At 43.5% G+C, this 12,153-nt stretch overlaps 1 protein-coding gene across 4 annotated transcripts in view; it reads left to right on the top strand.

Moving 5' to 3' along the window:
* PBX1 (PBX homeobox 1) overlaps positions 1–12,153 on the top strand; it is a 335,281-nt gene that overhangs the window by 15,659 nt on the left and 307,469 nt on the right. The window lies entirely within an intron of this gene.

Here is a 12,153-nt window from a genome sequence, read left to right as displayed (position 1 = left end):
TTCCCCTGGGGAGATTTTTAACCCAAAGAACCTTGATGTATTTTAAACAGCATTGGTATTTGTTTTTGTCAAGCTTGGTCTTTCTTTAACACTTGAAGAAGGTTGGAGGCCTTCCTGCAGACCTAGTTGCTGATATGGCCGCTTGGATTGTCTTGTCTCAGAGGAAGGCCTAAAGGGGCCTCAAGCTGCTTTCTTTTTGCAAGTCTTCTGAAAGTAAAGGATTAATTTTGGTGGTTTGCCCCCCCTCTAGCCCATACACACAGTTGCCTCCCCTCCCCCACCTAGCCTGCTGGAGCCGAGGCAGGAAGGGGCTGTCGTCATGCTCAGGCCTAAGCCATATTACTTTATTTTTCTTTGTAGAAAGTTACACTACGAAAGATGTTCTTCATGTGTGATTATTATTCTTAAATGGATTCTTGTGCTTTCCTATCATTGCTCTGTTACAGCCTCCCGGGGCACCCATCAGGTCCTCTAATTAGACCCTCCAGAAACTGTCTATTGAGTGAATGTGGGAGAGTGAGAAGTCAGAAATGTTGAATTCCTTCATTACTTTGAAAATCTTTGAATTAATTCTCTCTATAAATTTCTACTAGCCCAGTCTTGGATCCACCAGCTGAAGAATGAGGCCCATTATTCATTTCACAGGATAAGTTTCTCATCCCTGTAACTCTGGGGGAGAAGATGGAAGCGTTATTATATAGGTTGAGAGTTGACATATTCTTTCTGACTGTTATAGATATTATAGCTAAAATATAAGAGTAGCAATACTAATACCAGTGATGAGGATAATAAAGAATGAAAATAATTACCTTCTCTCTGTTGCTGATTTGGACACTGCCCCCTCCTACTCATTTACCATACTATCTCTTCCCTTTTTAGGCATTTCAGGCTGGAATATCTTGGTAACTACAACTTTCAGTTAACTTTGTAAAGGTTTACACGAAGGAGAAAATCTCCCCAGTGTCTTCCATTTGGACTTACGTATGCAAAGATGGGTTGTCTTGCCAATATCCCACAAGAATATATCTTCTTCTCACTTACGTTGGCTAATGTCACCTCCTGAATGTTGGCCTTCATAAGTGAAGAGTCATGAACACTTGATTGCTTTGAAGTAAGTTTGACCACATATATTTTTAAAAATATTTATTTATTTGGCTGCACCAGGTCTTCATTGTGGCCTGCAGGATCTTCAGTTGTGGTATATGAACTCTTACTGTGGCATGTGGGATCTAGTTCCCTGACCAGAGATAGAACCTGCAACCCCTGTGTTGGGAGCATAGAGTCTTAGCCACTGGACTGCCAGGGAAGTCCTTGATCACATATTTTTGAACACAGACATTTCTGGAGATATTGGGCCAAACTCTTACCTCCCACAGGTTGAAAAGTAAAAAAGTTAAAAATAAATTCCTGCCCTGCTTGGGTTTAATTTTTCAATACCAGTTAGACATTTCATTTTAGACCTCCTGTAGGACATGATGAAATTACAGAGTTTGCATTCTATATTGGCCCATTTGTTGCTGTAGCAAATATTTAAGACACTTCTCTGTTTGAGGCATGAAAGACACGGAGAAATGCAAATGTGCCAGCGATGGCCCTTACCCTCAGGGAACCTACAGCCCAATGTAGGCCCAGAATCATGGTCATGATCTTTGTAGCATGGGCAGCAGACTTGCTCCCGAAGGCCTGTTCCCAAGACAGGACTGTGTTCCTTAGGGCTAGGTGTGTGTCTGAGGAGGTCATTCCGAGCCAAAGGTGTCACAGGCTGATAGGCATGGAAGAGCGCTTTCTTTCATTCAGAGGGTGCAGACTGTTATGTAGGCAGCCCAAGAAGTGTTCTGTGTCTGAGTTCTCGTGTAGCTCACCTTCTTTCCCTGAACACTGCCTCTGCTTCCTTTCCTTTCTGCCTCTTCCTTCCACTCTCTTTTGTTTTTATTCTTTTTAACTCCCCTCCACTGGGGCCTCCCCCAGACCCACAAATCGCTATTTGCCCAACCTGTGACCTGAGACCACTTGGCATTTCCCCAGGATGGCTGGAATTTACCGCCTGCCGAAGAAGCATCTGTGACATTTGCTCACCTGGGCAGCTTAAGCTACAGGGTCCGCGTGGAGGGACTGCTGAAAGGAAGTGTGAAATTTACCTCTGCGCACCAAGGTTCTTGCCAGCAGGGAGACAAACAAGGATGCTTTCAAGAAGCTGAAATTAATTTTTATCAGGGTATGCGTATATAGTCCTATATATTCATACACACATTTATTATGTATTCAATAAATGTGTGTAGACAATTTGTACATTATCTGTTATTCTCTAGTCATTATTTTAACAAATTAAATTTTCATGGTTAGCTTCATCTTTCACATTCATACCCTCCCCTTGCACAGCTCCCTTCTTTCTTCCTCTCACTCCCTGCTGGTAGAAGACACTGGGTTAACTTAGTGCTCTTTGAGGCCTTGTGCCATCAGCCCTCCTGTCTCCTTAAGGTTTATGAGATTCTGGTGATGGCTTTCTCACTGTGGTGGTCGGCCCAACCAGGCCCAGTTGTTCTGCTGGTAAGGAAATAGCTGCTTGTCTCTTTGGATCAAACTGGTCTAGGAGCTTCTTCAATCCAGTTACTGGGACAGGCCAGCCTTAGAGGCTTCTCTGGCTCTTGGAACACACGGACGCACAGTCTGTGTGTCCTGGCTGTCAGCCGAGGAAGGGAGGCAGGCAGTGTAGATGGTTAAGCTGTTACTTTATACTCGTGTTTACCCTGTCCAAGTGATTTGAAGGGGAAGAGTGCTTTGGGCCCCAGGCTGGGGCAAGAGTGCTGGTGGGTCATTTTAGCATGAAGCTGAATGGAAAATGTCAGCGGGAGTGATGCCTCATTTTCCCTTTGGAGCATGGAATTCTGTAATAATAGTTAATGCATGGAACACTTAAAATATGTGGAGCTCCTATTGCCCCAACTTTTAAGGTGAAGAAACTGAAAGAGAGTTTCATAAACTTTCCGAAAGTCACACAGCTCAGGAGAGGATCCGTTGAGACAAGTTTGACTTAGGAAGTTTTACTAAATGTAAATTTTTCTACCATGGTATTCATTCCCATTGAGTGACAGCCCTTCAGCTTGTGATTCTTCCCAGAAAATCCCATGGAATCCTACTCAGTTGTCCAAATAACAAATCATTTGGCTCTGCCTACTTCTGGTCCTGTTTCTCAGGTACATGAACTTCATTATCTCTTGGCTATGGTTGGCTGTAAAGCATAAATAAAAGGAGATAAGTCCAAAATTCTCCTTGGGCCTCTTTCCTGATTTTTGTTAGGCCCCTGCCTTTGTTTTGAGAATCTACCTCCTGACTCCTTCAGGCAACGAACATGACTTATCTTCATCAGTTCAGTTCAGTCGCTCAGTCGGGTCCGACTCTTTGCGACCCCATGATTTGCAGCACGCCAGGCCTCCCTGTCCATCACCAACTCCCAGAGTTCACCCAAACTCATGTCCATCGAGTCAGTGATGCTATCCAGCCATCTCATGTCTGTCGTCCCCTTCTCCTCCTGCCCCCAATCCCTCCCAGCATCAGGGTCTTTTCCAATGAGTCAGCTCTTCGCATGAGGTGGCCAAAGTATTGGAGTTTCAGCTTTAGCATCAGTCCTTCCAATGAACCCAGGACTGATCTACTTTAGAATGGACTGGGTTGGATCTCCTTGCAGTCCAAGGGACTCTCAAGAGTCTTCTCCAACACCACAGTTCAAAAACATCAATTCTTAAAAAAAAAAAAAAATCAATTCTTGGGCGCTCAGCTTTCTTCACAGTCCAACTCTCACATCCATACATGACCACAGGAAAAACTATAGCCTTGACTAGACAGACCTTTGTTGGCAAAGTAATGTCTGTGCTTTTGAATATGCTGTCTAGGTTGGTCATAACTTTCCTTCCAGTGAGTAAGCGTCTTTTAATTTCATGGCTGCAATCACCATCTGCAGTGATTTTGGAGCCAAAAAAAATAAAGCCTGACACTATTTCCACTGTTTCCCCATCTATTTCCTATGAAGTGATGGGACCAGATGCCATGATCTTCGTTTTCTGAATGTTGAGCTTTAAGCCAACTTTTTCACTCTTCTCTTTCACTTTCATCAAGAGGCTTTTGAGTTCCTCTTCACTTTCTGCCATAAGGGTGGTGTCATCTGCACATCTGAAGTTATTGATATTTCTCCCGGCAATCTTGATTCCAGCTTGTGCTTCCTCCAGCCCAGTGTTTCTCATGATGTACTCTGCATATAAGTTAAATAAGCAAGGTGACAATATACAGCCTTGATGTACTCCTTTTCCTATTTGGAACCAGTCTGTTCCATGTCCAGTTGTAACTGTTACTTCTTGACTTGCATATAGGTTTCTCAAGAGGCAGGTCAGGTGGTCTGGTATTCCCATCTCTTCCAGAATTTTCCAGTTTATTGTGATCCACACAGTGAAAGGCTTTAGCATAGTCAGTAAAGCAGAAATAACATGTTTTTCTGGAACTCTCTTGCTTTTTTGATGATCCAGCAGATGTTTGCAATTTGATCTCTAATGTAGGCTAAAACTTGATTGCCCCTCTGTTTTATATATATATATATATAAATATATATAAATGTATTTGGCTCCTCTTTCTCCTTTGTGCTCGGTCATGTCCGACTCTTTGTGACCCCATGGACTATATTAGCCCACCAGGCTTCTTTGTCCATGGGATTTTCCAGGCAAGAATACTGGAGTGAGTAGCCATTCCCTTCTCCAGGGAATCTTCCTGACCCAGGAATTGAACCTGGGTCTCCTGCATTGCTGGCAGATTCTTTACCATCTGAGCCACCAGGGAAGCCCAAATTGAGAATCCTTTAGCCAGACTCCCATCCAAGCACTAACTAGTCCTCACCCTGCTTAGCTTCCAAGACTAGATGAGATCAGACATATTCAGGATGGTATGGCTATACATGTATATGCATAATACATAGCTCACCTTTTCTGATTCCTTTTCAGAAGCCTGGGACTTGGGAGCTTAAAGCAGGGCACAGTGTCTTGTTGTTGCATGCCCTTCCTGGTCTTGTTGTCCTTCTGTCTCACCTCTGTGTGTGGTCACACTCTGGCCCAGGGCAGTGCAATGATTCTTTTTTTTTTTTTCTGGCCGCATCATGTAGCATGTGAGATCTCAGTTCCCCGATTGAACCCACACACCCTGCAGTGGAAGCCCTGAGTCTCAATTGCTGGACCTCCAGGGAAGTCCCCTCAGATGGTTCTAAAGGTGTGAATGAAGATTGCTTTGGTGAGACCACAAAGTCTCACGTGCCCAGCTGTGGAGTTGCTCTTGGTTTTGAGGAGTGGGTGTTCTCAGTTTAGAGAAGGGGACAGTGCCTCCCAAGGAGTGGCGCAGCCCAGAGCGCAGCCAGCCTGATGTCAAGGACCTAGGTGGGGAGCAGGTCCTGGGGACGGGCGTGGATGCTGGTGGTTCAGGGCCTGTTACTGTCACATCGCCCCAGGGGGTAGAAGGGAAAGAAGGATTTCAAGGACTTATATTTAAATGTATGGTTTAGAAAACCGTATAGTCCCAGGAAGATTTTAACAAAGAACATTTTATAGAAGCAAATGAATTCACTGTTAATCGTATGGCCCTAGCTCAGTATCTACGATAACCCCCCACGTTTATATTTTTTTCCTGTCGTTTTCCTTGTGGCTGTATGAATTTTCTATTTCTTGGAGATGACTGTATACTCAGGGATGAAATTTTCTTCTGTTTATCAACAGAACCTGTTATATATGTTATTTATTTATTGCTCATTTCATTTCAAAGAGGAATTCAAGTAGCTTACCAGAAGGTACAAATAAAACAAAGAGATTTACTAGAGAAATGAGGCAGTTAGAAGAGAAAAGATAGAAAAATGTAAAGTGCAAGGGAACGTTAGTATGTAAAATTGCATGCACCAGATCCTTTCTCATTTTGGCCTTCTCAAGCCTTTTGCTGATAAGTCAATAGCTTCCTGATTGTTCAGAACAAACTAGTCTTAAGACCTTGTTCAATCTAGATCCTGTACATGGCTGTGGATTTGACACTTTGTTTCCTGGTAGCAGAAGCAAAAAGGGTAATAGGATCAGTTTCAAATTTCAAAGCCTTTAGTATTGAAAGTGAATCATTTGTTGGCTGCATGCAATTCCTGACATGGTTCCTAATAAGAAGATGCTAAATGATATGATAGATGTTGCCCTCAACATAGGAACAAAATATTCTAGTTCGTATTTTACTGTAGCTGTTTCTATATAGTATCCCCACAGCACTAGCCAGATTTTATTATAGCTGTTTGTTTACAATCTGACTCCCTTATCAGGCTAATGAATTCTGGAAAATAATAATAAGATCTAACATGTTCTCATCAACATAAATATAGTAAATATATATATAGTAAATACTCAATTAATATTTTTTGAATTGAAACACTTATTATCCAAAAGGAGGAAAATCCATGCATTAATATTTATTGAGAATTTTTACCAAAAAGAAGGATCAAAAGCCCCTGCCCTAGAAGAATTTATGGTCTGCTGGGATAGATACATCTTAATGGATACATTGGACCCTAGCTTGATAACTGCTTTATAATAGAGATATGAACATTTTATTTATTTATTTATTTATTTTTTGGTGAAATGAGGCATGAGATTGCTTAAAATGCACTCCCAGTCGTCTTGCGTCTCCGTTTGGAGTTTGGGCTTTGGGTCCTTAAGCCAAGAGGGGAGGGGAAAATCAGGAATAATGAGGGCATCTGAGAGGAAAGAGGCCACTGTCTTGCAGTTTGCATTTCCACTTCTTTCTCTTTTGGGGAGAAGGTCCTTGGCTAACTCACCCAGCCTCCATGACCCCCAACTCTCTGGGATGTGGGAGGGGTAGGGCTGCAAGGAGGTAGGGAGTGGGCCCCTCTTGGGGCCTCTTCCTGACTTGACCTGGCAGCCTCAACAGGGAGACTGGTTCCTTTTCCCACTGCCGGCAACGTGATCACCATCACCGCCATTCCTGTAATGACTTATAGAGATCCTAAGACCAGGAAGAATGAATGATCCCTGGGACATATTTGTAAAATAAAGAGTGAAAAGAGTAAATAACTCCCACGTCTGACTTTTACCCAGATTTATTAATTTTCCCAGGGATCAAACCCGGGTCTCCAGCATTGCAGGCGGATTCCTTACCAGCTGAGCCACAAGGGAAGCCCTATTAATTTTTAGTTATTCGTTATTAATCAGAGAATTTTTACCTTCATATTTCCCTTTCTTCCCTCTTTTCCTTTCCTCATTTAAAAAAAAAAAAAAAACATTTACTCGGCACGGACTTCTAAGCTAGGCACTATGAGAAATGCAAAATAGGACCTTGTCCTTAATTGCTTATCATTGGGAGAAGGTAGAGAGGGCTCAGGGCAGCCACTGATCAGGGCTTTGCAGGTCACTTGAGTGTAGGACGGTCTTTAACCCTCAGTATGCTCTGAAAGTTTCCAGAAAGATGACTGCAGTTTTCTCTGAGCTTGTAACCTTCTTCCCCCTCTAGATGGTACACTCCTAGTGTGCAGCGCTTCTTTCATCTCTGCATGCCTAGCACCATGCTTGGTATATGTACCATACTCATGTGTTAGTTGAAGGAAGGAAGGAAAAAGGAGTCACACAATTCATCTAAATCTGAATAGAACTTATTTCTATTTTCAGACTACCTATCTTAAGACCTTATTTCCAAAATTACTACTATTTGCTGGCTTCTGAACCTTATGTGTGTGCTTCTGCGATGTGTCAAAAAGTAGAAGACAGGATGTAAATTGCTCTTAGGTCTATTGGATCACTCTTGTGAAGTGCTCCAAAATCAGTGCTCAGAGAGAAAAAGGTTTCTGGTTAGAATCAACCTGTTATTGAATGGGGACAATTCTTGAATGGCTTCTTTAAGTCTGGGTTTTCTGAGTTATTATCTTGGCCTTAGGGTCAGGAAGGATGCTCAGGGTATCCTTGGGTAGATGGAGGGGTGGGGAAGAGTGTGCAAGAGAGGACACATGAGAACCCTGTAAAGACAAGTGATAATCAGATTGAGGAAGCTGGCTCCACACAATCTTCAGTGGGAGAGGCGGAGGTGGGAAGGGCAGCTGCTTTAACTAGTCAGTGGCTCAGATTCCAGTACCTTCCTTTTACTCCCATCCTCAAATTGTCCTCCTGTCTTTTCCTATCTGCAAAGCCTCCTCTTTTCTCTTTTCCTTCTCCCAAATGTTAGGCCAATTTTCTCTTTGCTCCTGCTGACTTTTTACCCAGGTTTACTCCTATGAGTTCAATTAGAATGTTGGGAAAGGACTCCTCCATTAAATAATAATAATAATAATAAATACAAATAAACTTAGGAAGTTGAAAGTTAGATATTTTAAAATGTGAAAGTGATTGCAGACCCTGAGGCAGGGGAAGTGATTGAATAAGAAGCTCTCTTGGGCACTCTCTACAGCTTCTCCCCTCACCCCTCCCAGTGTGAGCATGTGTAATTTAAACCTGTCCTTGGACAGGAGGAAAGGAAGAATTGCCCCCACCTTCCTCCTGCCAGCTCCCTCCCTGTGTGGAAATTCCTTGGTTGGAGTCTGTGATATCTCAAACTGGGCTGTCACTTTTCAGGGTCACTCTCTGGGGCTGTCCTTCCCCATCCCAGCGCAGTTCACATGTTTCTGAGTTAAGAGTAGCAGAAAGCTCATTTTTGTTACACATTTCCCTCCTTACGAGCCCTCTTCCATGGAGGGTCCTCCGTGTGCTTTAGTGCCTTTGCCATTTAGGCCTCTCCTGGGGAGGATGGGTGTGTGTGTCTTAGACCAGGAATCTCACTATGGCCTTTGGGGAGGGCTGTGGTCTTTGAGGATCAGTACATTTTTTAGAAAGTCTTGAAGATTCCCTTTGGCTTGATTGGAAGACCACTTGAACCAGTTTCTCTGTCTGATTCTCTTCCATGGCTATTGCACTCTCTTCAGCAGAGTCACTCTATCTAAGGCTTCTTATCCTCTTCTATGTTGCCGAGACTGTTACCTTAAGTTGGGCATCTCAGCAGCTAATAAAATGTCTAGCCGAGAAACCTTTAGCATTTTGCTTTCTAATCTTTTTCCTTTACATCCTATATGCGTGTGTAGTTTTTTCTTGAATAAGGACCCCTTTCCTTTATGTTATTAATAAACAAAATAGCTTTCAATTTACAGTCTCACCCCTTTTGTATGCCATCCTTTGCATGAGTTGTGCTTATAGACATTCATTCATTCATCCAGATATTCAAAAAATGACATCTTCCTGGGGTACTAAAGTTAAATAGAAAGAAGTCTGGAAACTCTGATATACACAGAGAAGATATGTGTTGTACTCACACCCTTGGAAATTAGAGCAATTTGTAGTATCTTGAAAGAACTGTAAATATAGGTGATCACTCTTACAATCCTACTGGCAAATTCACGCATCAAACCAAATAGGAAAATGCACCCAACATCCACTGCTTATGTTTAACGGTTTATACTGGTGGAGTTGTTCCTCTAATGCATGCGGACAGATAGGAGTAAGCAGGGCAAAGGGTATTATTTGCAGAAGATACACGTGTGTCCATGTCATTGCTGGCCTGGAGAGTTGCTCAAGGGTGAAGATGCTATAGTTACCCTCTCAAGAGCAAGCCTCAAATACGGCACTAGGCATGTGATGAGTGTCCAGTAGATGCTTGTTTTTCTTTCTTCATTTCCAAAGCAAATCAGAAACATACAGGCCCATTTGGAGCAGCCCTGTGATGCAGGGGGACAGATTCTGGCCTGTTCTGCTTTTAAATAGATGGGTAAGAGGGGCTTGCGACTCAGGCCAGCTTTCTCACCTGTAAGGTGTGCATTGTTACACTCATCTGCCTGGTCCTCTCCACTTCCAGGAAGATTATGAATCTCCAGTGAGATCTAAGTGTAAAATGCATTGTAAATTACAAAGCATAACCCAACTTGCAGATTTTTATATTTTTATTTTTTTTCTCTAACTTATCCTGTCACCACTGCTTACAAAATCGAAGCAAGAGAGCGAACTCACAGTTTGGCAGGCATGTGGAAGGCTGATTTAGAACATGGCATAGATTTAGAAATCTTGTTGAACACAGAATTGGTGGGGCATGCAGTTGAATATGGAGCTTGAGATCTCGAGAGAGTTGAGCAGAGAGGTGTGATTTAGAGTTTGATGATGGTGCGTTGAGACCGTTATCCACAGAGGGAACGTGGAAATAGAGGTTAGCTGCCCACAGAGAAAACAGTGGTGACAGTCCACCAGGATTTGTATGGAGAATGGAACTTGGATGTCGACCTCGCGAACCTTCACATCTAAGGATGAAGCGCAGGACAGTGTGCATGAGGGAGATAGCAAGTGTGGTTTGATGTGAACAAATACTGTCTGCCTGCTTCACTTCCCTGGTTCACGCACCAGGTGGGATGAGCTACTGCTGGATCTTCAGTTAAGGGGTACTGATGTTCACTTCGGACGGATGTACTTGAGAAGTGTATGGGTCCAGTTTTGGTAACTGTGTCCTTTATTTTGAATCTACTCCTTAGCTTCACGGAAGCAAGGCGTGTCATGGGCAGAACACTGGATGGGGGTATTATGGAGAGTGGGGACGGGTACGTTCCTTTTACTTCGGGCGTCTTCTTCGCCTTATGGTTAAGTAAAGGGGTTTGATCTGAACGATGTAAGAGGTCTCTTCCAGGGCTTCCCTGATAGCTCAGTTGGTAAAGAATCTGTCTGCAATGCAGGAGACCCCAGTTCGATTCCTGGGTCAGGAAGATCTGCTGGAGAAGGGAAAGGCTTCCCACTCCAGTATTCTTGGGCTTCCCTTGTGGCTCAGCTGGTAAAGAATCCACCTGCAATGCAGGAGACCTGGGTTCGATCCCTGGGTTGGGAAGATCCCCTGGAGAAGGGGAAGGCTACCCACTCCAGCATTCTGGCCTGGAGAATTCCACAGACTGTATAGTGCGTGGGGTCACAAACACAACTGAGTGACTTTCACTTTCACTTTGCAGGGCTGGGCTTGTAGCACATCTTTTGTAGGACAAAGAGCCCTTTTTGGAAGGTGAATCCTCACGTCATGTAATGTTTTTAATCTGCCCTTTCTTTGTTTTTAATTGCCAGTCTTTGTGTGTCCAATTTTCTTGAGCAAGGACATCAGACATACTTATTTGCCATGTGGAGTTTATCTTCCAATTCATAGGAACTCAAAATGAGGGGTTTTCAATACACATAGTCCCTTACTAACACCAGTTTCTCAGAAGCTTCAAGAACGGTCATCTCGTTCGTCCGTCTATATGCCTCTCTTTATCAAACAGAGAGGTTTTGTGTGTGTGAAGTTGTGCCCATTTGCAGCCATGGGGCACTTCTGCTTCAAGAAACTGCCTCACGAATACCACCCCAGGGGCTGTTCCTAGGAGGGGTAGAGAGAGAAAAGCCAAATGTTCTAGCATCCCCCACCCCCCACCCCATTCTAGCCCTGAAAGTGTGAATCTCCCACCCAGTCGCTTAAGCCTATGTTTCATATGCAGAAAGAATGAGAGGGGAAAGCCCTGGGGATGTGAGGAGGCCTTTTCCCCTCTCATCTCTGGTTGCTGGGATGGACAGCTGATTTGGGGGAATTGAAATCCAGAGTCTGAGGCAAAGAGCAGAGGACAGAGGCCAGACCCAAAGTGACTGCGAGATGGCAGGCGGGCACAAAATGATTGAATGAAATAGGGATACCATCACTGGGAGCTGAAAAACCTCACGTCCAGATGTGGTCAGAGAGGTTCACAGAATGAAAGACAGTCTGATGAGTGAGATACACACGCCTGTAGAGTACAATAGAAAAATCAATAGTAAGTGGAGGTGAAAGAGTTCTAGCCGGCTTTTATTGAGCACAAAGAAGACAAACTGGCTTTTGCAGTGGTTCCAGCTCTATGTTAATGGTGCTTTTTAAAGAACTCCTGTACCGAGTAGGGAGAAAAAGTCAAACAGGAGAGGTTGCCAGCCCAGACATGCAAAACATACACATACACACAGATAAAGGAAAAAGAGAAATTGACTCTGAACTGAATGTTCTGGGGTTTATGCATGTGGTGAAGTGTGTCTTAATTTTACACACGTATTTTGGACTTTCAGATGGCGTAGAGTTTGATCTATCTTT

This window comes from Bos indicus x Bos taurus, chromosome 3 (assembly GCF_003369695.1).
Source record: "Bos indicus x Bos taurus breed Angus x Brahman F1 hybrid chromosome 3, Bos_hybrid_MaternalHap_v2.0, whole genome shotgun sequence".
NCBI lineage: Eukaryota > Metazoa > Chordata > Mammalia > Artiodactyla > Bovidae > Bos > Bos indicus x Bos taurus.
The sequence above is the reverse complement of the archived record's forward strand: the minus strand, read 5'-3'. Positions and strand labels throughout refer to the sequence as shown.